This window comes from Cavia porcellus, unplaced genomic scaffold (genome assembly GCF_034190915.1).
Source record: "Cavia porcellus strain 051 isolate PalLab524CR breed Dunkin Hartley unplaced genomic scaffold, mCavPor4.1 scaffold_23, whole genome shotgun sequence".
Taxonomy (NCBI): domain Eukaryota; kingdom Metazoa; phylum Chordata; class Mammalia; order Rodentia; family Caviidae; genus Cavia; species Cavia porcellus.
This window is the reverse complement of record NW_026947506.1, coordinates 6978592-7006329: the sequence shown is the minus strand read 5'-3', so window position 1 is coordinate 7006329 and position 27738 is coordinate 6978592. Positions and strand designations below refer to the sequence as shown.

The 27738-nt window shown below is 51.3% G+C and overlaps 1 long non-coding RNA gene across 1 annotated transcript; it reads left to right on the top strand.

The window, feature by feature from the left end:
* Positions 1-7977: 7977 nt before the first annotated feature.
* On the top strand, positions 7978-27738 carry LOC111755716 (uncharacterized). Its single transcript, XR_002790264.2, has 4 exons — positions 7978-8109; positions 24507-24780; positions 24980-25118; positions 25935-27738. It is a non-coding gene; the product is annotated as an uncharacterized LOC111755716 (long non-coding RNA).

Here is a 27738-nt window from a genome sequence, read left to right as displayed (position 1 = left end):
GCTGTGTTTTTATCTCTTTAAAATTTTTATTTTTATACGAAAATGCACTGTAGGTAGCAAAAGTCCACACAGAACATGTGACTCGGCTAACAAGGTCCTCCGTCCCCCGCAGGGGGCCCCTTTCACCGCTTTCACAGCGGGGTCCATTCTGTCACCCAAAAGGAAGATCACATTTAGAAACCTCTGAAACTATTTTACTCGTGATACATTTCACCTGCACATTCTTACAATGTTTTCACTTGACATTTTGTTAAGATAACTGCAGCTTTCCATGCAGATGTCAAAAAAATGTGACCTGGGCCCCAGTTTGATCACACTCACGTGTGTGGTTTGTCACACACGTGGCTTCCCGTGCCCGCCACACTCACCTCCCCCGATCTCGCCGTCTTTCCTCCCGTCCCTCACCGCGGCTTTGCCCACCTCCCTCCCCCCCACCGCAACCTCTGGCACCACCGACCTGCCCTTTGTTTCTCTAACTTTCTCGTTATGAAGTGTCACACAAACGGAACGTGCGGGGTGGGGACCTGTGCTTTCATTCAGCACGTCTCGTCCTCCTGTAGTTCATCCGGGCTGGACGCCCTCAGTATGTTCTGGGCTGTGGTTGTACTAAGCTTGTTTAATATTCAGCAGGTAAAGGACATCTGGCCTGAGTTCTGTTACGGGCTATCACGAATACGGCTGTTTTGAACATTTGTATGCAGACTTTTATTTTAATGGACCCAAATTTCATTCCTCTACAAACATACCTCAAAATTCAATGCTTTTGGTCATATATAGTGATCCCATATTTAGTTTTCTAATACATTGACAAGTCATCTTTAGAGAGTGACATTATATTTTATATATATATATTAGTTTTGTCATACACTGGATGTTTGTGTTCCACTACAGTGCACGTGCTGAAATCCTAGCCAACGACATGGTGCTGTTAGGAGCTGGAACTTGGAGAGGTCATTAGTTCATGAAGATGGGGCCCCCAGCAATGGAACTGGTGCCCTTTCAAGATGAGACAGGAGAGACGATTTTCCTCCCAGCCTTGTGGGATGTACTGGGAAGAGCGCCACCTACGAACTAGGACAATGCAGTCCTCACACCCTGCATCTGCTGGCCTGGATCCTGGATCAGAACCTGTGTTTTTAAAGCCACCAGTCCGCCCTATATCTGTGATGCTAGCTTGAGCTGACGCAGATAGGTTTCTAAACACAGAGCTCTCTTTCTGTTTGAAAGAGCCCCATAATATATCAGGGTAACACAGAATATTGGAAGTGATCCTGGTATGAGGAAGTCTTCATATTTTCTTTCTTCTTCTTTTTTTAAAAATATCAGTGCCAGCGAAGCAGCAGTAGGGTTCTACTAAGGTTTTTAGGTACTAGTAGCTTGGTTTCCATAGGCTAGATTTCCAGAATTGATCATTTGAGTAGCTATTGCTTCTTACTTCCCAAAAAGTTGTAGTAATTCACATTACTACTAGAAGTGTGTACTAGCACTGCAAATGATCATTCAGAAGTCTTTGTGTGATGTTTTATAACTTTTAAGCTACGTATTTGAATTCCTTTGAGCACAGTGTAGAAGAGGGATTTAACTTCTTCTTCTTCCTGCAAATTGTTCTAGCTAGCATTTACTGTATGAAGCCACCCCCAAGCCTTAGTTTGTAATTACATTTTGTGACTCTAGAAATTAGGAACTGGGACAGACCTTAGCAGAGAGGATGTGGTTTTGGTCCATAATGTCTGGACACTGGGCAGTGGGGACCCAGACAGCTGTAGGATGGTCGAGAGCAGGGATGGTGGGACATCCCTACTGCACGGCCTGCTCAGGCTGGCCAAGCTTCTCCCCTGGCCAAGCTTCTCTCCTCATCAGGTGAGAAGAGGAGGGACCTGTTGTCTCTCTAAAAGCATGCGGCTGGAACATGCAATGACATTCCTGCCACGAGCTAGCACAGAGGTCCAACCACTCTACTCCTTAGCTCACTCCTGCTGCAGCCAAGCAGGCCTCTGTTCACAACCTGAGATGTCCCCAAGGGTCACTCCAGGGCCTGCCTCACCCTCTGCAGGCTTTTCCCCTTCAACACAAAGGGCTTGGGCCTGAGGGCACCATGGCCCCAGCTTGCTCTGTCCTAGCACCTTGGGGATGGCTTTAGAAGGGCCGTGGAGAAGCCTTGGAGATAAAGCTTTGGCCCCTGTGCATGTGGAGTCTGAGCTGGCATCGCGAACCATCGCGAACCATCGCAAACCATTATGAACCATCATTTCTTTTTTGCAAAGAGCTGGTACAGGATCCTGCTTTGGGCTGTTTTCCACAAGGACGAACAGGGCAAGGGCATTGGGTTTCCTCAGGCAGCTCCTTTCCACAGAGCCTGAGGGGATTCCTGGGGAGACTGATGTGTGACATGTATGTCTGGGGTGTGCAAACTCATTGCTTATTCCTATAAATCCATTCTACTGCCCATGGTCTCAGCAGCAAAGGGTTGGTTCTAGGTAGGTTAACTGTAAGATCCCTTTGGGCAAAGTCCTCGGCCTCTAAGGGGAGCCTTAGGGCAGGATGGAGTGGAGTTTGCATATGCAAGTTTTCTTGGAAGACAGGAAGGCGATGAGCCACTATTTCTATTTGTTTGGAGAGCATGTTATGATCACTACGATGGGAACCTCAGCACAGTAAGTCAGGTCAGTGCTTCCCTATGTGCGCTCACTTCCAAGGGGACTTTGGGTGGATGCTGCTTACTTAGCAAGAAGGAAAGATGTGCAAGTCTGCTGCCCGTTGAAGCAGAGTGCGGGAGGAGGAGGTCCTGTGCTTCTGTGCATGTTGGGCACTGAGCAAGGACACATTGTCACTGGTTGCAGCCTGCATCTCTCCCTTCGGTGGGCTGGAGATCATGACATTAATGCCCCTGTGCATTTACACTCACCCAGACGTGGCTGGGACGGATTACCGCAGGATGGTGGGAAGATGGCGGGCGGGGGATGCCTGCTGTGTTAGTCCCACAGCCCCACAGCAGTCCCACCTCCTCTGAGGGGAGCTCGCCACCACTCTCCCCAGGACTGTCTCTCCCCAGGACTGTCACACATGCAGATCCTCTGTCCACGGTGCTTTTCCTGACATCTGAGCGGGCTCATGTGTCTCTCCACCCAGTGTGAGGTCCCAGCTGAAAAGCCCGGCTACACTGCCGACCTCCATGCCTTGCTTGGTGCGTCTGCCCTGGCTGTCTCCAGCCTGTCGGTCTCAGGTAATCCTGGGAGTGTCCCGTCTCCCGCCCCCATGGACACTGGCCTGAGATACTGAGTCATCATTCCTAGGGCCAGGCTGAGGGTTTGGCTGGTTGCATTTGCAGTGCTTGCTATGGGCACGGTTCACAGGAGACTCTGGGCTTTGTGCCCCTTCAGGGTGCAGCCGATGTACCCATGAGTGTTGGTGATTTCTTGGCTCCTGAGGTCTGTGCTCATCTCTTGGCTTTGGAGACTCAGGTGTTTCCTGAGACTGTGGGATCACTGCAACCTGGGGCCTCGAAGCAGCAGGGATTTGTTCACTCTTCTGGTGTCACTGACCATCCTTGACACTCCACAGCTGTGCAGTCAGCTGCTGTGCTGCCTGTGTGTCTGCTTCTGTCCCCTCTGGCCACGCCTTGCTGACTATGCGCCCATCCCACTGCAGCCTGACCTCGCCCTATAAGCACACCTACAACCACCATGTTGATAGACAGACCAGGTCACATCCTGAGGTCCCAGGAAGGTGGATTTCTGGGAGCATCTGACCCAGGATGCCTGCTAAGTTGCCCTTTCTGTCTTCCTTTAGTGCTTCCCTGGGTGATGTCATTTGCTGGACTCTGTCACACGGATGCATCTGTCTGGTGCACCTTACTCTGTGCCCCATGATTCCTAGCAGAAATGTGTAGGGGATCACGAGGAGAGGCTGAGCACCCAAGGAGGGACCAGACCTGCACCAGCTGTCCAGAGGGAAGGGGTGGGACCCAGATTCCCTTGAAGTCAGCAAACCCTCATTTCCTCCACACGAGCTATGAGCCACGATATGTAGGTAGCGCCTGAGCCAAGGGGTGGGGGTCCTGAGGTCTCTGGGGCCATCGTGGGGTGTCTCCATCGTGGGCCTGCACTGCCCCTCTGGTCCTCCTGAATCATGGGGTTTGAGTGGCAGCTCCTCTGCAGGACTAGGTGGTCTTGGGTATGGATACATGACCTTGGACTAGAAATATGGGTAAACCGGCCTTAGACAGGCTCAAGGACACTTTGAGGTCAGATGCATCCTGGGTCAAATATCAGTCCCCTTGTTAGGCAGCTAATTAGACTTTAGCAATCTCAAGGGACAACAAGGATTGGCCCCAAATCCCGTGCATTGCCAGTCAAGTAAAGAAATGAAGACTTGACTATACATATGTTTACAACCATTTCTTAGGTCTCTGACCCAGCGTGACCCCCCAGATCACAGAGACTTCTTTAGGAGACACACTACCCAGCCCTTCTGACTCCTAGCACTGGGATCTCTGACTCCAGAGCAAAGCACACAGCTTTCCTGCCTCCTACAGCTCACACCCCAATGATATCAGGAAGGAAATTTCTTTAAAGACCCCCCCCCCACCATGGCCTGGGACCCGTTAACTTAAGAATTTACTTTTGTAGGTTTCTGGCACAATCTAAGCCCCTAAAGAAACACCGGCCACCTAAAAAGACACTTTACAATTCCAAAATAATTTCTAAGTAAAATTATTCATAATTACCCCAGTTCGGTGAACCCCAGGGACAGCTCTGGGGTACGTAAAAAGATACCCAAACCCACACTCTGCAGATGCCTCCATGGTGTACCCGTGTTCCTGGTGCAGGTGTGACCCTCTCTACATAGACTTTACAATGCTGCCCGGACTTCAGGCCTGGGGGTCCTGACTGGGTTCTTTCATCAAAGAATGGAGGCCCACGGACGAGAGGGGGACAAGCTTCCTGGGGACACCCAACTCCTAACAGACAGTCACGTCCACCACACTGGGCCATCGTCAGAGGCCTGGGCAGCCGGTGTCCAGGGACTGGAGAGAATCAACACCAAAGCCCAGAGGGCTGTGGAGCTGGCTGAGGAGTCAGACTTGATTTCCTTTTGTTCCCAGGTGCTGCAGGCTGCGTCTGGAGATGGTTTCTAGGTTCCTTCTGTCCTGCGCCAAAGAACTAGCCAAGACAAACAGAAAGGACAGCAAAGTTTTGCTGCAGGTTGGGAAGGAAACAGGTCCTGAGAAGCGAGCTTGGGCCAAGAAAAAGTAGGAAAAAGTGTACCCAGCAGCGTGAAGGTGGCCACCATGAAAGAACAAGGTGGCAAAAACTCCACGGCCACTGTCCTATCATGCAGTCTTCAGGCTGACACCAGGTCCAGGCCGTGCTATCAAAGACCTGCTGGAGTTCTTCGGCAAAGTCCGCGTGCAGGGCTTTGGAAACTGTTCTGCGCATGTGTAGCCCCACCTCCTCCCCCAGCCGGTTGTAGCAAGGCCGTGCTTTCCCGGTCACCCACATGGCAGGCACCGGATGCCTGCAGCAGGAGACCCCATGGCTGCCGGAGGACTGAGTTTGCTAAGGGAAATCCCAGGTACGGTTTTCTTAAAGACAGCTCTTTAAGGTATAATTCGCACCCCATACAGTCACCCCTGAGAAGGACACAGCTCAGTGGGTGTTGGCAACTTCATCAGCTGGGTCAACGAGAAAAACCTGAGAGAAATCCGGTACCCCTCAGCAGTAATTCTCCCCAGCTGTAGGAGACCACTAACCTATTCTGTGTTTCTGTAGATTTTATGTAAATGAAACCATAACATATAGGCATGGGACAGACTGCTTTCCCATATCATAGTGGTTTCGTGGCTCACCGTGCATGTAGTGTGTACCGGAACTATGTTCTTTTTTATGGCTGAGTAATATTCTATGGTATGGATCGACCGCATCTGGTTTATTCATTCGTCTTTTGAAAGGCATTTGCCTGTGTCTGTCTGTGTGTAAAGTCGTTGCCAACCGCTTTTTGTGAGGATGGTCTTGGTTATTTGCATTGGGTGAACACCTGGGGTGGAATTCCCGCGCCCCTGCTGACTCTGTTCCATCCTTGGAGGAGTGGCTGTGCGTTTTCTAAGTGCTCAGGGTTCTAACATGGCCAACGGTGTGACTGTCCCTGCTTCCGGGATTGCTGTCCTGGCGACAGGAACTGGTATCTCATGAGGGTTGTAACTGGCATTTTCCTGACAGCTAATGAGTGTGACCTCTTTTCATGTGCATATTGGACATTTGTGTATCCTCTTTGGACAGAAAAGATTTAGGTCTTTTGCCCATTTTTAATTTGGTTATTTGTATTCTTATTATGTTATAATAATTCTAGAATAAAATATATGATTTGGAAATACTCGCTTTCATTCTGTGGGGCGAGTTTTCACTTTTTGGTGGTGGTCTTTGAAACACAGCAGTTTCTGAGTTTGATGGGTGTTTCCTTGGTTGCTTTTGGCATCCTGGTTATGAGTCCTTTGTGAACCCCAAATCCGTGAAGATTTATGTGCATATTTTCTTTTAAGAGGCACAATGGTTTTAGCTGTTTCATTTAGGCTTACTTGGTGTTTGATTTATAAACCACAGAGGTTTTACAACAGTGAGATATTTGAAAGGAATGATCTTCGGTCGTTTGCTCAGTGACAAATTTATAATTTTTATAGCTGTATTGATTGCAAAATTTCATTTCTATGTGCTCATTTACTTACTTTTCCAAAGCAACAGTAATAACAGCAATAAACCCCTGTGAACCCTTGAGACAGTCTGTTAAGTGATGTGTGGCGTCCCGTGAGCCTCACACTGTGTCCCACATTTTCTTGAGACCACAGTCCCATCCGAGGGTTTAGATCAAAGAGGCCTGCCAGAGTTTTGACCTACAGCATCAAAAAATATAATTGCAAAAATGCTAGGCAGGAGACATGTTTTCCTTATGACTCAGGGAAGCCCAGAGGCAAAGCAGTTCTCGGGCTGAGAACTGAGATACTTCTTATCTGAGGGGTTTAGAGTAGGGCAGGGTTCTAGAAGGATCTGATGCTGCTGAATTAGGGAAGGGGCCAGACGCTGGCACCCAGGAAGGGTTGGACAAGTCCCCTCTCCAGATTCCCCGTGCATCTGAGAGAAGTGAAAGGGGTCACAGGTGTGTCACCTGCATTATTTGGGAGACTCAGGAAAAACTGAAAACTCTGGTTTAGAAAACAGAAAAAGGGCCTCTACGGGACCAGAAATGGAAACATCATTCCATTCTCCTGTGCTTTCTCCTCCTACTTCTAGTGTTTTTCACTTGATCTTTAATGTCGTGCTTCTCAGGGTACAGAGATAGGTGGGGTGACCCCAGAGCCTCCCAGGTTGGGGTCTCTCCTCAGTCACTGGACCAGCACACTGTACGCTGGACTGCCACACAGCCCACCATAATGAAAAGCCTAGGATACCCTAGGGAAGGAGAGGAGGGATGGGGCAGGATGTCTGTGAGATAAGGCACTGAGCCTCACGCGTGCTGCGGGGTCTCTGACTTCACTTTCAGAATACAGGCTGAAAGGCTTTGCAGCTGGCGGTCTGCAGTCGTAGAGCGTGACCCTGAGTATGGACCCCTCTGCCCTGGCTTCCCCTGTGAGGCCAGTTCTGGTGGTTTGTGGAGCTTGCTGGGAGACAGGGATTGTCTTATTTGTTTTTACGGTGCTTGGAAGAAATCCTAGATACCCATAATTTTGAAGAGTAGAGGTTTAGTTTGGCTCACGGTTGCAGGAGAGGCAGTCCAGGTCTGCTGGCTCCGAGGCAGGGACCTCGTGGTGCAAGGGTGTGGAAGCTACTTAGCTCATGGCAGATGGACAGCAGAGCGGGGGAACAGAGCCAAGAGGAGAAAGTGAGGAACAATACAGACCCCAAGGTCACATGCCTGTGACCTGCCCAGACATGCCCAGGAGCCTGCCTTACTAATCTCCTGAGCCTTTCTAAAGTGCCAAAGAAGTTGAGAGTCCAAGATGAACAGCCACAGGGGTAGAGGGATGGCCACTTGTGGAGAGAAGTGACCCCACCCACGGTCCTGTCCCCACATCTCAGGCCCCATGCACCCCCTTGTCATCCAAGGCACAGGAAGGAGGTGAGTTGCTCCACTGGGTGGGATGTGACCCCCACACCCTGCTCTCCCGTGGGAGTCTGGGAGGAGGGAGAAGGAGAAAGAGACAAAAGTCTCTGCATTTCTGAAAAAGCAGTGTTAAAGTACAAGAGGCTTGTGGCTGTGACTTAGCCCTGTGACGTTCACAGATCTGGGCTCTAACTGCAGGGCGCTGCCCTAAGTCACGGTCAGTGCTGCAGGGCCCTTGGCTCTGTGGGAATCGCTGTGCTCCTTCCCATTTAACAGGTCAGCATTCCAGGGGACAGATTCCCAGGGACCCAGCACAGCACCTGCCTGTCACTCCTGTCCTCCTGTCTCTTGGCTTTTTTTCCTGATCTATTCTCTTATCAATAAAGCTGCTTCTGAGTGTGTATTCCCAGGCCCAAGTGCCACAGCCAGCGTGGTCGTGGAAAGAGAAACCACCGCAAAGGACTGTGGGCAAATGCTAGCGACTGTCTCACAGCAGTTATGGGGGACACGAGAGAAGCTCATGAGCTGCCCTGGGTCAGACCTACAGGAATAGAGCTCCGTGGGCACGGCCATCAGGCTGGGCAGCGACACAGTGACATGCGATCCATCGCTGTGAGTCCTTTCTGTGTCTCTTGCTATGCATGAGGAACACTGCCCAGACGCAAGGGCTGTGTGCGTTTGCCTGCAGAACACTCCCCTGCGCGTCTCACCCGCAATCTGTTTATTGTTTTTGCTGAACTGTGTGAAAGCTGTGCACAAACACCTCAGCTTGCATTTTCTAAAAATGTTTTCCCAATATAACTGTCACAACACGCGCAGGCCTAAACAGTAGCCTCCCGGTGTTGTTCAGATCCAGCTCGGGTGACTGTCCCAGGGTGCTCTGCAGGGGCCCAGGGTGGTCTTCACACTGCCATTGCGCTGGTCTTAGGCCTCCTCGGTCTTAGTCGGTGGCTCTCTCGCTTCTGCTTGCCACTGGTTTCCTTCTCTGTGTCGCTGCTATTTTTTAAAGCATCCAAACCAGTTACTTGTGCTATATGATGGTCGCGGGATGTGTGTGTGTAGGGGGAGCAGGGGGCCCTTGCTCTCTGGCCAAGGCTCCCACGTTCTTATTCAATAGCTCCCAGATCCTCTGGGACTGGGAAATCCTTGGAGAAGAAATATTTGGATGTGGCAGTGAGAGGCCACCACGGCCGGTCTGTATCCGGCCACCCTGTTACCCCAGAGCATCTTCTGTCCACCTCTTCCCCCTTCACCAGTGAGACTGGGCCTCTGGCTGCTTCCTGTTTCCGTCCTCCGGTGAGCAGATGGCTCAACTGTTCTAGAACTTTCTAGAATGGCTGCTGTGATCTCACTTGTTTCCCGACAGCAATAAGGGTCGTGCCAGGCAGGGAAATCTCTGTCTGGATGCTTGTAGAGATAAAGGCCCCCTTGCTGGTCTGTCGTGGCCGCCTGGAGTCAGGCAGAGCAAGCTGAAGCAGGCTGGGTTCCCTTTGGGTCGGTGATCACCAGACACACCAGGAGAAGGCTACCAGGAGGACCAGCTGAGGCCCTGCCGGACCAGAGTCCTGTGGCAGCCCTGTAGGGCCAGAAACGGGGTGTTTCAGCTTAGCTGGAGTGTCCCAAGCACAAAGAATTTGCTCAGACTGAAGGGAGCTCTTAAACCACTGTTACTAACACTCCTGCTAACCCTAAAGACACTGGTGATTAATATGGTGATGCTGATGCTAATGACAGAGCCCTCAGTTTGGAGCCCCCTGCCAGGATCAGGCCGAGCACTTCCTGTGGGTTAACCCCTCTGTTCTCCTGACAGCCCACCACGCGAGGCAGTTGGCAGGTCGCACAGAGCGTACAGAGGCACTGTCCCTGAGACCTGTGGGGTCTCGTCTGGCCCTGAGCTCCTTATCAGGCCTCCTGCTTCATTGTCACCATCGCCACCCAGCTGCTCAGGCCATGCTCACTGGGGGTCACATCTGCTATTTAATTCTCGGATACCTTGCGTCCGATTCATCTGCAAATCCTGAAGCTCTGCCCGAGAATGGGCCCTCAGGATGCCACTTGCTGTCCCCTCCAACTGCCCTTCACCAGTCACAGTAAGCTAGGCTGGTCCTGTCACACATGGCGCCCCGATTTTCGGGATGTAAGATGACAAGGTCACCCTTGCTTGTGTTTCGTGAGCACTGCAGCTCACAGGACTCTCTCCGAGCTTCCCTCACTGGAGGGCCATGCTGGTGACATCCTGAGTGTGTGCTGGCACCGCACCAGGAGAACGAGCACTCCCCGAGGTATCCATGTCTCCATGCTCTTGGCCGGTGCTGGTCACAAGGTCACGCCTGACTGGAACAGCAGGGGATAGTGCAGTCGTCCTGAATGCAGGTGGCCTTCCTGGGGATGCCAGGAGCCAGCACGAGCCACTGCCACAGTTGCTACAGACCCAGTCTCCGTTCTCCCTCTCACAGCACTTTGGCAGCCTGGCCAGTGTCCCTGTGTCCTCTCTAGCCCTGTAATCCCTTCTCCAGTGACCAGCAGAATGGTGGGGAGCAGCTGAAGCTGGAGATCGATCACAGGTGCGGGGCTGCAGCTGGGCCAGCCCCGAGAACATGTTGCTAGGCAGAGGGGTTTCTGCTGACAGCGACCTTCCGAGTGTATAAGTAAACGCAGTCTGGGTGTCTCTTCTGTCCCAGGTGTCCAGGCCCGTCTTGGGGATGGGTTGGGCTAGGCCCAGGGACAGGCAGGAGTGAATGTCCACACCCTGCGCTTGCCCCTGGAAGCTCCCCGAGCCAGGGCTCGATGGCAGGCAGGTGCCGGTAGGTTGCCAGGCTCTGCTCCCCACACAGCAGACGATGCTGCCAAGCACTGTGTCCCCTGGCACTGGCTCAGAAGAAAGGCCCAGCAGGCCCCGGATGCCCTCAAAGGCTGCCGCTGCTGCCCGGCGGCTGCGCCGAACACATCAATCCTTGAAGTTCATTAAACTTTGGAGCTGGCTGTACAGAGGGGAGAAAAGACCCATCAAGGATGTCTCAGAGGGGTAGAAGGACACGGAGGGCAGGGAGATGGGTGGGAGGGGCTGTGGTGTCCAGGTGAGGGCAGGGTAGACTGGGCAGGGGCAGGGGCCAGCAGCCAGCACTGCCCCTGCTCTGCCACCGTGCTGGTGAAGGGAGGCCAGGAGCAGGGGAGCCCCAGAGCCAGGGCAGAGGAGGGGACAGAAGCATCACAGCCCAGAGGGTTGGCTTCCGCTTCCCTGTGGACTGTCCCATGTTCCTGCGCATGTGGGCAGGCTCTGGTGGGCCGTCACGACAGGCTCCTGGCTACCCTGGGGGCAGGGCTGTCCTCCTGCCTCTCTGTCCTTCCTCTCCACAGTGGCACCCCGTCACCCCACCCTGGGGTCTTCCTAGGCCCGCCTGCCCACCCAGGTGCCAACTGGCATCAGGTGAGTGACCCCCACGTCATTCTTGGTGGCCTTCTTCCCAGCCTCTCCCTGACTGTCTTACTTCCCACCGTCCCTCTCAAGGGCCCCCCCTGCTGTCCCTGTCTCTGCCCGCCAGGTCTCCCCGTGGCTGTACAATGCTGACCCCCGGCACCTCCCCCTGCTCCACTCTGGGAACACATCGTGCGTGTTCAACACTTTTGTTGGTACCTTGTACAAGCAGCTCCATCTGTTTTTCTGGAATTTTCTTGTGCTCTCTTGCCTTGGGCAAGGGGCAGGTGTGGGGGCGGAAACTGGCTCTCCAGTGAAGGAGGTGGGCTGGGTCCTGCTGGCCAGTGACCCTCAAACGAGCTTGTACAGCACAGAGTCATAAGCTCTGTGTAGAATTCCATGGCCTGCTGGTCAATTCATTCCCTTGTGACAACTGGGCATACTAACTAGATCAAAAGACTGTCTCCAACTATCCTGAGCAGTTACATCATGTGCATGCGGTGTTGGCACATGTATAATGTCTTCCAAGGGTAAGTGTCCAAGTATGTCACATAATAAGCATTATCTATGTGCTCACTACCTTTCTGATCTGTTTGGGTTCGTAAACAGAGCATGTATCTGTGTATGCATCTCTACTTTGGTGAGCCTTGGCTCTCTTTTCTTGTAAGACAGGAATGAGACAACATCATAGAGAATCTGGGGAGACTGAAGACCCTGGAACACAAGGAAGGTATTCGGGATGCGCTGGAGGCCTTGGTGCCCACCTCGTGTCCCATATGCTGTGTAGCTGTGACCCGTGCGCTTAGTGAGGACCTTAGTATCTTTCCATGACACACACTGTGTTTGTCATTTTTCCCTACATGGCATCCCCCTCCCTTCCCAGTGCCACCTCAGCATGCTCATAGGCCTTGCCCATAGGCGAGGGTACAGCCACTTGCTTCCCACTGAGGGCACGGGATGCTTCTGAGTAGGGTTGGTGAAGGAGTCACAGCTACTTCCCCATGAGTTGTCCCCATAAAAGGTTCTCAGATGGACCTTTTCCCGGTATGATAGATGCTTGAGGCTTTGTCATTAGCCCTGTGGAGGAGGCTGAGACCAAGGAACTCCCATGGCTGTCTGTTACTGTATCTGTCATCTTGATCTTTCCAGGGAGGTCATGGAAGAAATTGCTAGAAGACCTTGGGTTCCCTGGGCTGGGTAAAAGGCTGAAGGTGTGGCAAGAGAGGACTGGTGTGTCCTGGGCTTTGCAGCTGCTCAGGGAGGAGGCCCACTCCTGGGGCCTACGGATAGTGCGTCCCTAAGGGCAGGAATGACTGCTCCCACAGAATAGCCCCATAAACAAGTCCACAGCTGTGGTGGGTGCCGGCCTAGCGAAGGAGGAGCTGCAGTCACGGGAGGCGAAGAGAGACAGCAGCCTCGGTGTCCCCCACCTTGATTGGTGAACCATCAGTTCCGGCATCGGGTTCTAGTTTGGATCTTCGAAGCCCACCAACTTCCCATGTGACGAAGGCTTGGTCTCCAGGCTGTGACTCCAAAGCCCCTGGGCCAACTGGTCCTGGACGGTCCCTCTGAAACTGAGAGCCAAAAGAGACCTTTCCTTTTCTAAGTTGCTTATCTCAGGGATTTTGCCCCAGTGACAGCAAGCTGACCACCACACACCACTGGGTGGGCACTAGGTGTGTCCCTGAGCTGCCCCTTTTCCAGGAAGCAGGCACGATATTTGCCTCTTAACATTGTCGTGGAGATTAAAGACAGTGTGGAATCCTGTATCAGGAGCTCCCGGGACACTGTGACACTTGATAAATGTGGTCCGGGGCAGTTGCAGCAGAGGGAGGAGGGCTCTGGGAGTGGGAGGGTTGTGCCTTTGTCCTAGCTCAGGGGTAGGGTTTGCAGCAGAGAGGCAGAGCACGTGGACAGGGCTGTGACGAGGGCAGGCTGGCTGCAGAAGAGCAAGGATTGAGCACAACAGAAGACCACAGACTTGGGGCCCAAGCCCACACCTGAGCACGTGCGGAACTTGGGAGTTTCTCCGTGGTGACGGTGGACTACCCTCCAGCCATCTGTTCTGAGTGTCCCATGACAATCAGAAGGCTGATTGGACACGGCTTGTTTGCAGTAAGGATATGCAAACGCAGGTGGGTGGAGCCTGAGCAGGAAGAACTCTGTGGTTGGATCTGCACCTTCCCAGGGAGAGGAAGGCCCTGGTCATGGTCCCACGTGGGCCATCCACGTGCCCAGATCTGAGGAAGAGGACACAGATGGCCAGGCCTCTGCTGCTCATCCCCTCCCCACCCCTGCCCCAGGAGGCAGCTTGGCCCCAGTTCATTTTAAAGTGAATAAAACAAAAGAGTAAAAGGAAACAAAACACAACAATGAGAATGATATTGGACTTTAAAAACAAGACAGTAAGAAATCCACAATAGTTACTATATTGCATATCATTACCCTCTTAACAGATGCTCAGGCTACCAGCTTTAGGTCTGGAAAGTTGATCAAGCAATACAAGCATTAAGTTCGTTTTTCAATTCGGTTGCTGTCATCTCAGCCTGTGTTCCTCCGAATCAGCTGGTTGCTGGAAGGTGGAAGGGGTCCTCTCTCCCTGCCTGTGTGCCTGCTGACTCATGAGAGGGTGCTTCCTGTTCTCTCCTGACAGACTTAACTGCTGCTGGCCACATCTCCCCTTCTTAGGATACGGTCCAATCTCTCAGAAGAGGAGAGATGAATCTTTAATGTAGAACAGAATTGGGTTGAACCAAGCTCAGAATAGCTGTCCAGTTCCTGGCTGCCATGTCAGGGGACCTTGTGGTATGGGGCTGAAGATTCAAGGAGGACAAAGAGGATGCACCCAGTTACTCATGTCTCTGTCCCCCTTGCTGACCTGCCCTTGTCATTCTGCCAGGGTACAAGGCCCAGCTTTGAGAGGGCCAGTGTTTTCTGGAGCCCATCAAAACCCCTTCCTAAATGGGGCTTCCAGGCAGCTCCTGGGATAGGCTGCAGGGACACAGGCAGCTGGCTGCTATCCACTCCAGTGCAGTCCTTATCCAGGGACACAAGTGAGAGAGAGGCTTCCAGGTTATAGGAGACACCAACAGAGATCTGCCAGAGGACACACCGAGCACATGTGGGGACCCCCCCAAGCTCCTGGCCTCTGGTCTCTGCCCCTCCTCCCACCAGTGCTGGAGGGACTTTCTTTCCTGGGGAAGGTGGGAAAGGAGACCCCAGCAGGAAGTGGATAGGTACTAGCACTCCGCGTCACTAACCAGAAGGGCAGACACTGTCAAAGCACAGGGAAATTCTCAGCAAAGAAGCAGAGCTGGATGTCACCTAAACCCTTGCCAAACTGGCAGAGACATCTGAAGCCCAAGGGTCTCTCCAGGTGGGTGCACCTAGGCTGGAGATCCTCATGTACCCAGCTGACCGGGCAGGGAGGCCACACAAGGGACCAGCTGTACTGGGCTTTATGACTCTACAGAAAAGCCAGCCACAGACCGTAGCTCCGAGGAGATGAAAACAGACTACAAATTGTGAGTTGGGAGAAAACCTTGGGGAGTGCATTCGTGTATTTTAACACAGCACATAGAAAAAGCTGTCTGTATTAGCACATGCAGGATTCAAATATAGCAAGACATCTGTGCCAGCTAATCTTAACAGTCAGCCGGTCTGGATTAACCCACTAACGTCCACAGCTGAATGTGAGGTTGGGAGGAGGGGGCGGTTGCAGGTGGTCCCTGGGCACTGGGGTCTGTCCCTCAGTGGAGCTCTTTGCTTACTCTCTGCTTCTGACCACCCTGAAGTGAGCAGTTCTGCTGTCCTGCACTGCTGCCCTGATATTCCTGCCTTGGAGCTAGCTAACCTTGGACCGAACCCTCTGAAATCACGAGCTTATCTAAACCTCCTGTTATGGCTTCCAAAACTCTCATGCAGTCACAGGTGAGGCTTTTTCAGAGATGGCTGAATCTGGACTGTGTGACTGATTCGTGATATAATGTTAGGATTAAGGGGTGTTAGCCTTAAGGGCAGGTGATTACTGAACCGGCCCACTGATTGGTTTGGCATCAGCTCTAAGCCTGATAAGCTAGATGGAATATAAAAAAGGGGGCAGAAAGAAGCTGCTAAGGCTGCTTTGATTTGTTTTTTCACTACTTTGTTGCTTTTGCTGTCCTCTGCCTGCTGAACGAATTGTTCCTCCTCTGTGATGCCTGTCTGGCATGACACCCTCTGAGGTCTATTATGGACCAAAACCTCCACAAACCAAGAGCTAAACAAACCTGGCCTCCTCTAACTTTGGGTGTCAAGTATTTTGTCTCATCATCAAGAAAAGTAACTGAGACACCTCTCCTCCATTAAATTGTGGGTGTCAGGTAGTTTGATTGCAGCAACAAAAATACAGCATCCATGAAAACATACTGTGGTAAAAGGGATAAAAATGGAGGGCCAGAAGAAAAGAGGGAAGGTAGTTTGCGAAAGACCAAGATTTCTTTGCAAAAGAAACCTCCATCAAACACATCTTCAATGTAATGCTTTTCCGACTCTTCCCGTAACCCAGGTTAATAGCAACAAGTCAGACATAGGACTCCTGTGCACACGGTGGCCCCCTGGAGTGTGACCCACACCATGAAGAGTGCTTCTGATGACTGTGATGTGCTCTGACCTCAGGCACCAGCCCGATGGAGGAGGATGTGGGAGGAATGTTGCATGCTGGGAAGAACACCAAGGATGCGTGCCCGGGGCCCCTGACGGTGCTGGTGTTGTCATGGGAACAGCTGGCCCCACTTCCTGACTGTTCTGAGCGAGTGGGGCTGAGTCTCATTTCTAGAGAACACACTCATTGTCAAAAAGGTGAAAAGCACGGGTATTACTTTCCTGCCGTTGTGATGACATAGCTTCCTAAAAGAACGGGTAATGATCTATAGTTTTCATTACGTAGATATTGGATTTTTTAAGAACGCTGAGTTGGTTTTCTCTTTAGTTTCTGGAGGAGGGAACTTGTGTGCTAAGGAGTTTCCGGCTCCCCCAAAATCATATTAGATGTGGCTGATGGTGCAATCTGCCCATTTGTGATTTTACCTCTCAGCTGTGTGTGGTTAGGTTCTGGGAATTAAATCCATCATTCAGTTTTGTTGATGTTATTCCTGTTTTGCAAGCAGTCTTATGTTCTAACTCCCCGAGGCTCCTTGCATTGAAGTGTGTCTTCTGATGCCTTTATAATTTAATAACAGTGTAGCTGGCTACTGAGTTTGGCGCCCCAGGCTTTGCAGAAATGATCCTATTGTCTGCAGCAGTTACTGTAGCTGTGGGGATGCAGGGTACCAGCCTTGTCTTCTTTGTTTCTTGGCTAGAAGTATTCTATATTTATCTTTTATTTACTTTTGTGTCCAATTTATGTCTAGATTTGCAATTATTTTGTATCTTCCATGCCAATTAAGATTTTTAAAAATTTCTTTTGGAATTTAAAAAATTTTAATCTTCAGGTATTTACATATTACGTTTTAGTTTGTGATTCTTTGAGATCCTTCTGCCATCAAGAAAAATGCAATCAGATTCTCTAGAAAAAGCAAAATGCTCTAAAGGAAAGTTATGGCACAGATTTGAAACAACCTAAAACTTGGCATAATCTTAAGAGATTGGTGTCATTTAAAAAGGGAAGTCTATTTACTTTAAATCTTGGAAATTCTCAGTAGAGCTGCAGATATTCAGTGATGGAGCACAATACTCTCATGTTTACATACCCACAACAGAAACACATGGCTGACCCAGAAGACATTGCTGTAATTTTTGTAGTAAAAGAAGGTTGAATATAAGCAAGTCCACATGATTCAACTGAGTAATAGCCACATTGTAAAAAATTCAACGTATTGTTTTTTTATTTTCAGAGTCAACATATAAACAAAAAAATAGAAGACAAAATTGTAGTCGACAAGAAACTATAAACTACAAACTGGATAAGTCATGGTATTTTCAGGAGCTGGAAGAGTGGGGGAAATTATGGTCACAATGTTACTTACTGGAGGGGAACTTTATATTTACTATAAGGTACTGATTATATAATTCAAGAAACATAAAGGTTAGTATAAGGTAAAAGAAATATGTAAATATATTAATATAGAGACTGATTTCCACCATCAGGGAGCACAAACTAAAGACAAACACTCTTCTATTAAATTTGAATTTGTTGGGTCCTATAAATTCACGATTCACCCAGCTATCACCCAGCCATCCAGGCTGTCTCTTTCAATGGTCCTGTCGAGACACCCAGACCCGGGCTTCTAAATTCTGTTCTCCTCCACATGAGCCAGGTATCGTTGGAGAAATGGTTGGCGCCAGATCAGGGACGAGGGAAATTACGAGATGCTCCCGGGACACCTGGTTGTATCAGAAGCTAAGGAGCTTACTGGGCCTCTGTTGGAAGGACACTGGGGCTAACTTCCCAGGGTCCAGCTGACTCTATTTTCTCCTGATTAGCTGCCCTGGACACCTTGGAGGTTAAGGGCAGAATATATTTATGGAGAGAAAGAAAGCTTCTGTCTGAGGGAGAGACAGAAGGGGTCCCGAGTGGGTTGCCGATGACTCTGTCATTTCTAGGGGCTTTTATAGAGCAGAACCACAAGGTGAGGTGGTGGGTCCAAGGTGGGGAAAAACGGGAACTTGCAAGGCAGGTGGGCACGAGAGGGGACAGAACTGTGGCCAGCCAATAAGGTTAATTGTTCAGGTAAAACTGATTAAATCAGGAACAAATGGGGAAGGGAGTCATGCAGCAAGTGGGCGTGCTTACAGAACAGTGACTGTTTCTGTAGAGCGGCTGGGATGGGGACTCCTGGCTTCTTCAGGGTGAGAGAGACCTGTTTAGACTATTGATCCTTAGGATGTGGTGTATTGGTTTCATCTTTTGTCCTGAGGCCTAGCTTACAGTGGAAGGTGTCTTGTCTCCCCCACAATTGCAAGGTATCTGGCCTTCTGCACTGATTCCTTCGAGGGCCCAGCCCTGTCTCACTACCTATAATATTAACAAGAGGAAGGTGGATTGTGGGTGTTACTGGAAGCCACCCTGATTCCTGGGTGCTGTCTCTGAAGACTCAGCTCCTCCTATTCCAAGTCCCACTCTGAAGCCTTTCCTGATGGTTGGAGCATCCAGGTGGACTCTTGTACCCAGGGCATTTGGATCTGAAATGCAGACCCTGAAAACAGGCAAAGTCACTGCCAGGGACACTGAGATTTCACCCTCTAGGTGGACTTCTCTGCTGGCATTCCTCACTGTCGCACACCCCAGGTCCCTGTGGACACCACCAGTCTCCTCATCCTCACAGTGGTCTACCTGGAGTTCTTACCTGTCTCCAGTCTGCTCGCCTGCTTTGGGCTGTCTGTCTAGAGGACCTGAATTCAGTGTATCCCCACTGTGATGATTTTAGGAGGTGGGCACTTCGGGAGGGGATCTGGTCATGAGGTTAGAGCCAACAGAAATGGGATTAGCACCCCTTAAAGAGGCCCAGAGAGTTTATTTTGCTTTTCTGCCTCATGAGAACACAAAGCTAAATCATTGTCTATGAGGAATGGGCCGTCACCAGACACTGGATCTGATGACCTTGACTTTGGGCTTCCCACCATCCAGAATCATACAAAATAAATATTCTATTCTATTTTGTCACCATAGCCTGAGCCAAGACCTGCCCCTGTTGCTAGGATTCCTGTTTCTCCAGGCTGGAACTCTTTGGGATGAGAATGGCTGATTTCTTGATTTGTGGCTTTGCAGTTCACTTAAGATCCTTCAGAAACAGAAGAACCTCAAGCTGATGTCCTTTCTATTCTTAGCACCTAAATGTTCCTCAGGCAGGGAGGTAGCCAAGAGAGTAGCAGGCTCAGGAGGACCCCTTGAGGGCAGAGGAAGGGACAGATGTCTCCCAAGAGCTTCCCGGAAGACCTGGATGGCGGGGCCCTGTGTGTCCTGACCCTGGGATGGCACTTCAGGGGGCTCTGTGGTTCCTCCTGGGTCCCTGGAAGAGACTGATCACCTTATACCACCAGCTCTGTGCCCTTCTCTTCATGTGGAGCTGGTTGGTGCATCATGGGTGAGACAGTGAGTTCTAGACTCCGCCCCTGGATCTGGGCCAGTCCTGCTGGTGCCACACAGAGGGCCTGGGACCTTCAGGGGCTCAAAATAGGTAAAACAGAACCGTGAAAACCTTGACCTATCATGACGGTCTCAGGATGCAATGAGAGGGCACTTCCAGGTCATTTTGAGTCAAAAGTATCATGACTTCCTTTCCTGGGGTAAGGGGGAACCAGGCTTGTGGCATGCAAATTTCTCCTTTCAACAAAAGTGATTTATTTATTTAAAATTGCAGCATTATTTGGGATAGGTTCCTGCCGGAGTATAAATTGCTAATAATTATGGAGATGTCCTAACATGGCAGAAGGCCAAAGGCCACAGTTTATCCCCCCAGTGAATACTTTCTCCTCTTCTTTCTCCCCTCAGCCCTGAATACAGCAGCTTCCTCTTTCCCTTCCAATCAGTTCCTAACTTGTCATTAACGCGGGCCCTCAAACTCTGCTCCCTTGGTCTCAGGCAAGTGAAGCCCTGTGGGCTGTGCATCCTTCCCGAGCCCTCACTAAAGGCCTCTTTTTCCTTCTGTCTCTCTATTGTACCAGAAAACCTCACAATTTGCGAGTTTGCTACTGTAAGATATTGACATAGATCTTCAGCCAATTAAAATTGTTCAAAACATTTTATGCAAATGAACCCTGCTTATTGTTCCAGGCTACAAAACATTAGCACTGTCTTCCCTGATGATTTTTACTCCTATGGAGCAGCTTTTTTGAAGTATTTATACAAGAAAGTAACACGTAATCCAGACCCATGAGATGGTCTCTACGCTGAGACAAAGATGGCACCTGTCACTGGCAAAAGCTTCCTCCACCCTCCCCACATGACCCCCGCCTGACTGTGGAGCTGCGATCTGTCACTGTGCACTGATTTGCATTTTCCTTAGTGTTCTATCAGAAGAGAGAGTGTTCCTTTCTGTGTGGCCTCTGTCACTCAGCACAGTTATCTAAGGCTCATTTGTGTTGGATGCGTCAAGAGCTCATTTTTTCTGACTGATCTCATGTCATATTTTGGTGTATGTGATCAATATAGAAAAACAACAATCGGTCATTCTGGAAAGTCAGAGGATACTTTATCAGACAGGTTCTGGACATAATCGTCATGGTTTTGGTTGACATGCCCCGTGCCCCTAAGCCCGCCTGGGCCTCAGTCACCTCTCCTGCAGAATGGGAGCACCATACACGCTGTGCTCAGCAGTGTCTGTTCAGGGACGGAGCAGGGCAGCCCCCTGACCTGCACTGCATGTGATGAGCGCGCCTTGTGGGCAAAGCTGCTGCTGGCTCTGGTCCTGTGGGGCTCTGAGAGCTGGGGTTTGTCTAGGGCTGACGAGTGATTGATCAAGGGAACAGGGACCGTTTCTACCACAATGAAGTGTGGCTGCACTCTGAGAAATCCCTGGCGGAGCTCTTCCGGGTCACTGCTGGATCCCAGCTCTAAGTGAGAAGACAACAGCGTGAAGTGGTTCCCAAGGCAGCTGATCCTCAGCAGGAATAAACGTGGCACAGGAAAGCTGCTCAGGGGCCTGGGGGCTCTGCCCAAGCGGTCCCACCCTAGTGGCAAAGTGAGGCCTCCTGGCAGTGGGGAGCTCCCCTCCCCTCCCCTCCCCGGGCACACCCCACGCACCTCAGTCACCACTGTGTCATTTCCCATCTGCGCATCTTTTGCCCAGTGAGGTCACCCCACTTCTCGTCAGGAAGGACCATCTGGGATCTCTGTCCTCAAGCCAGGCTTTGACCAGTAGAACACATAGGAAGTGACCCTATGTGATGTCCAAAGTTGGTCACGGCAACGTCACAGACCTTTGCTAGGTCCCCTGGGGACACTGGGATCCACCCCCTCAGCCGTGAGGAGGCTAGAGCAGCTTGTGGCGAAGCCCCAAAGGAGGAGAAGCCACCCCATCTCCTTGCTCAGATGTCCCCCAAGTGTCCATGTGATAAAGGCTTGGCACTGTTTTGCACCATCCGGGGAGGTGGGGCCCACTGAGAGGTCTTTAGGTCCCTGGGTTTGTGAACCTCTTTATGTGCAGTTTGCAGGACACAGCAGCTGCAGAGAGCTTTCTGAAGGTCGCCAGGAGCCCATATGTTATTTTGCCTGGTGTTACAGATGAAGACACTGAAGGTCCCAGGGGCCAAGGCCATGCAGAGCCAGGAGCTAGGAGAGCGACACGGGAAGTGAGGCCTGACTGTCCCAGTGACGAATGCTCTTCACGAGCCGTGAGCAGCCTCGGCTTCAGCCTGGGGACTCGCTCCTTTTCACTTGATTGAGAGAACAAACATCTTTAAGTCCCCTGTTTGCTTTAGCATACTATATAGACAACCATTTCTTTGTTCCCCATGTTTAAATTAAAAAGTGCACATTACAGAAAATCTAAGTCACCTCTAGGTGACAGCTCGGTGGCACTGAGTCCATGCGTGTCACTATCCTCCGTCTCCACAGGTTTCAGTCTCCAAATTGAAACCCAGAACCCCCCATCTACTGATGCCCCGATACCTCCTACTAGGCGAGACCATGTGACTGTCTGCTCCCACTTAGCACCCATGGTGGAGCTCGCGTCAGTTCCTGTCCTTTCCATGAAGCCTCTGTTTGCCCAGAGGCACCATCTTGCCATGTTCTGTGTCTAAAACCTGCCACACGCTGGAGTTGCTGTTCGTTCTCCGCTTGGCCTGCGTGGATGGGGTTTTCTCAGCTAGGACCAGGGGGAGAGACAGGGACCTGGCCACCGGTGATGCTCCAGGAGTTTGGCCTCTGTCCTCAGCCCTGGACACTCACTGCCCAGCGTAGCTTTGATGGTGGACCTTCCCCGAGTCGGGCTGGGTGAGGGTCCTCCTCCTCCTCAGGAGCCCAGAGTTCCCTCAGTCATTGGATGACGAGGGCCAAGGCTGTGTCTTCACCTCCTTAGCCTTCCTGGAACCAGCACAGGCCGGCCCTCTGGAATTGTGTCCCAGCCCCGCCCTCCAAGGACCCTCCTGTGCAGGCGCTGGTGTTGTTCCCCTTTGTGATTAAGGTAACAGGCACACCTTGAGGCCAGGCAGCTTCTTCGGGTCTCCTCTGGCCTCCCAGAGCTGGAATCTCTATTTCCAGCTGCAGCCGAGACGCTCAGCCAGGGAGGTGCAGGTGGGGAGCGTCCCATGGACAAATCAGCACTGTGTCTGCACCTTGTGCAGTGACCCCCAAACATCGCTGTGCTGACACAGCTGCCGTGGGTCTCAGGCAGTGGTTTGGGGGCCTAGGGTTTGATGTCTAAGGAACCTCAGATGACCTCCAGGCTGCTGGGCTCTGGGAAGAGTGGGTGATGGTGGGGAGATGGTGCTGGCCGCTGGGGACAGCTATCCGATTGCTGAGTTGAATAGAAATTCAGGCAGGGAGGTAGATGTATTGGGTCATTTGGCAACCTTCTGGGGTTGCTTTGCTTCCCTGTGTATTTTCTAGAGGCTGAGCAGAAGTTTGTCAGATAAAAGGTGAGTTCAGTGAGCCCTGACTGCACTCAGCAGGCTGTCCCTGAACTCTGGGACTAACTAGGAAACCTGTCAGAGATCGCCCCAGCCTCTACCAACAGCCCCGCAGCCCCCAGCAGCTCTAGCCGGAACGCTGGCAGGAGTCAGGCATGCAGGCTGACGGTCCTGCTCCCAGCCTGTACTAGCTCTTGACCTTAGCAACCTCCTCCCTGTGGACTTGGGAGTCCCTCTTTGAAGATCAGTGGTGTCACCACCACCCCCAATCCCTGGGATGACATCAATACAAGGTTGCTTGACTGAATGATAAAATCTACACCTCCCTTGGGAGGGAATTATGGTCCCACTCCTTGGGATCCAGGCCACGTGTATCTCGTTTAAGCAAGCTTTCAAAACAGGGGTGCACGGTCTCTGGTCTATGCTAGGGTTTCATGCATCTCCTAAAAACTCATGCTTTGGCAATTTAGCCCCCAAACTCATATGTCAATGGTGTTTAGAGGTGAGACTTTAGAAGGTGATGAGATTCAAGAAGGTCACAAATGTTGGTCCCCATGATGGCGTTAGAGTTTTGGGGTGTAGACTGAGCACCCTGCTTCCTTCTCGAGCACACATTTCTTTATTTCACACTTGTGTGCATAACATAGTCAGGTACTGGAGGACTTCCCATGTTTCACAGACTCTGTTTTCTCTTGAAATTGGCTTATAGAGAGAATTTGCAGGGTCCCAAAGGTGTCCATCTCCTGAAGCCACAATTCCCCAGCACCTTAGCAGGACATCTGCAAGCCTAGGATCCTATGTCACCTTTCCTGACGCTTCCGTAACCAGCTTCCAGCAGGATCTTGGGCCTCCCTGTGAGTGTCCCAGGCCAAGCCTCTGGCCCCTTTGTACTGTGACAGCCCCTCCCCAATTTCCTGGGCTCTGTTGGGCTCTTTGTCCCAACCTGGGTTCCCGGGGCTTTGCCTCCCTGGAGGATGAGGGGTTTGATCACTCCATGGCCTCTGATGTCCACATTGTCCACTCTCCTTTTGGGTCATGGACTCTGTGAAGTGTGGATATCCCCAGTCAGCTTTCCATCATTCCCCTGTTGTTTGAAAGCAGGCCTGTTCAGGACCTGTGGACGAGAGCTTGTTTGTGGTCAACTCTGTGTAGCTTTCTGTATTCTGAATCAGAAGTCTCCTGCCTCAAGGAAACTAGAAACCAGGCAGAGATTTTGTTTTTCAGGCTCCATTAAAAACAGTCAAAGTGCCTTAGCTATTTGGAGCAGATGGGGCAGCCAGAGAGCAGAGCTTCCCTACTGGGACAGAGGTCTTAGCAGGTCAACAGCCCTCACTGAGGCTGACCACCACTCTTGCTGGCCACAGCCTGGGCACATATGCATAGTAACTTTCATCTCTTTTAATCTTCACATAAACTCTGCATGTGCATCTTTTTTTTATTTCACTATAAGGACCAGGACGGGAGAGGTCAAGAAGATGCCCAAGGTCGTGCAGCTCGAAGTCGGGGGCCCTGGGAATTGAGCCTGTTCCCAGGCCGTTCCCAGGGTGGCTGCAGCTGGGCACGATATTTGCTTCCTGCTCATGCGCTCAGTCGCTGCTCCCTCCTGGCCACGGGAGATGCAAGTCGACTCCAAAGATTCAACCTCTCACAGTGGAGAACCCGGCCCTTCCAGAACCTGGGTCTCCTCGCTGGGCCATGGGGCAGTGCGGCAAAGGGACTGCCAGGTATAATACATCCCTCAGCGTCCATTCTATGGCTGCAGTACTCAGAGAGGGAGCTGGCAGATGCCCTTAGGTTATGGTGACTCTGCCCTCGCACCGGATTAATACGGTTACCCTCGGGCTGGGATGTTTTAGAAGTGGCTAGCTGCCTTTCGCCCTGCTTGTTCTCGTGCCCTTCTGTTTTCTGTCATGGGTGACACAGGAAGCGACCATGCCACACCCCGGCCCCTTGATCTTGGATTTCCAGAATGGTGGAGAAAAGCTCCCCGTCTTTCTATGGCCTGAGTTACTTTGTTGCAGTGGTGCTAAGTGGATGAAGACCAGGTTCCTGCGGCTTCCAGGTACGTGTGTGGTTCTGGAGTCTCCCTGGCCAGCAGACCATGGGTTCTCTCCTGCACCCCATCCCATGGAACCCACGGGGCTCTGTTTTTTCTCCCTGGATCCCCCAGGGTAGGTGCAAGGGGCTAAATGCTTCCAAAATCACCCTGTGGATTAGTGATCCATCCCAAGGACGGGACATAAAGCAATGTCATCTCTTCCCCACCCCTGGGCCCATAGAGTCCCCGGTGCGGGACTGTTGCCCAGATGAAGATCACAGCAAATTGTACACAGTGTAACCTCATCTGGTTAAAATGAAGCTAGAAAGCTGGAGCTCTGCTGATGCGGAATGCATGGCTATTTTTACACCGTTTTGAAAAATGTGTTGGATTCAGCAAAAACCTTCCCCCATAAATGACTTCCTAATTTTTGAATTCTTTTGTATGTCAAGAGAAATGCAAACCTTATATTTACAATGCACTTGCTGCTGAGTCATGGAAGTGTAATTGTGTGTTCTGACGGCTCTTTCCTTGGGACAAGAAATCACATTGACCCAGTACAAGTTCTCATTTCCCAGCTTTGGAGAAAATGACAGAAGCCCGAGTTCAGTGGGGCTTCGGCAGACACAAGTAGCCAGAGTGCGCCTGCTTGGACCAGGGCTTGCATTTTGCTTCTTTTTGATTTCCTGTTCCTCGGAAGAAACAGTTCAGTAAGAGCTGTTGATTTCTTGGTCCAAAAAAGCCCTCTTCAAAGTCAAACTAGCAACACGATGTAACACACGTGCACACGTATTTCTCAGTCCCACTTGCACCTTACACATGCCCCCGTTTGCTTTCTAGGTGGACCTGGATGCGGACCAGCAGTGAGGGCAGGGCTGAGCAGTGCGTCCGTCGCTCCCGGTGCATGGACAACTTGGTGTTGGAGAGACAGTGCACTGTGGGTGGAAGCCAGTTACCAGACGAAGAGGAGGCGCTCTCCTTAGCAGTGCCCTGGCACCTGGGCGTGGAGAAGCACATGCAAGCCCAGCAGAGGACTTGGAGTGGAACTTGGTGGTCAGTGCCTGGGCTTTGGGTCTAGTGCCTGGGCTTGGGCGTGTTTCATGGTCAGTCTTCCTTCAGTCTTCGTGAGAGGCTGAGATGCTCTGGTCCACAAGTCTAGAGGGCTCTGGGCCTGTCTGCATCCTTTCCTGCTGCATCCAGCACAGAGTTCGGAATGTGACTGATACTCAGATCATATTTCTCCTGTGGAGCCTGTTCTCACCCACAGCCTTAGCTCTTCTTAATACAGTCACAGAATTTCCTCATTTAACCTCACACCACTGTCAGCCATTCGCTATTTTTAAAATCACCTGCAGAAATTGCAATATTTGGAATTGGAATTTTTGGAGACTTGTCTAATGGCCACTTGTACATTCCTCTTGAAACAGGTGGAGGAATTCCTTTATTGGCTGGGCATGAAGGAATCAGCTAGGATGGAATGTTCTAGAAGGTTCTAGAGCTGTCGTTCAATTTGATGAACCCAGGGACACCGTGAGACAAGGGGGATCTGTGTCATCTGGTCTAATAGGAAAAGCAGTGTGTGCAGACGGCCTGGCACAGCTGGCGTGGGCAGCACAGGTGGACAGTAGAGGCAGTCCCGACGCTGGTCACAACAAGAAGTTAGGCTACCCCCGAGACAGCAGTCTCAGAAAACAGTCAGGCTTTGAGAGCAGCTGGTGGGTGGTGGCTGTCTCTAGAGCATCGGAAAGATGCAGGGTTAGGTCTCTAGACTTAAGGATGAGCACCTCTTTGAAGCAAAGCTCCAGCTTGAGAGGAGAAAGGGCCAGCTGAGAATTCACCTTTAGGCACAAAACAAAAACCCAGTTACTACGGGTGGAACACAAGACCGTCTGTGGGTGTGGACCTGAACTGAGCCCGGTTGGGGTTACCAGAGTTGCGGATGTCTGAGTGTCCTCCTGCAGGGGCACCAAGGCATGGAGACAGAGGCAGAGGAAGGCTGGCATGGTCGGGTCACTCCAGGCTCATCTCTCTGGACACACCATGAGTTACCATCCCTGCCCATGCGGAGACAGACAGGAGCTCAGCTGGAGAAGGGCTGCCCGCCATCCTTGTAGGTCAGTCCTTCCGGGAGACAGGGCTGATGAGCAGCTGCACAGATTGCCGCCTGGTGTTCCTGCACGCTGGGTACCCGTCGCCCATGTACCCGTGGACTGCTGCTGCAGTGATACCATCTACTCTCTCCTCTACACACTGTCCCCTTGGCCATGGAGGCTCAGCACACTCCTCGGCTCTTCCACTCGGTGCTCAGGAGAACCCTGACATCTCCAGCACCATCTGGGATGTATGGATGGGAAGACAGGCTTCAGAAGATTGAGTGATTTCCATCAGGTGCCAGGGTGAAGAAGTGGACCAGGTCTTCTTTCCACTGTGATACCCAGGCTCCGTGCATAGGAGGAAAGAGAAGTAAAAAATTACTTCTTGTCAGAGGACTGAGTGACATCTCAAAAGGCCCTGAGATACGTGGGGTCCACTGCCTCATGGATCAGGGGCAGTGTCTAAGCAGGGTCTGGACGGAGACAGAGAAGGCCCTCTGTGGCCATAAATGGTATAAATAGATGGGGAAATGCACGACTGAATAAATGCA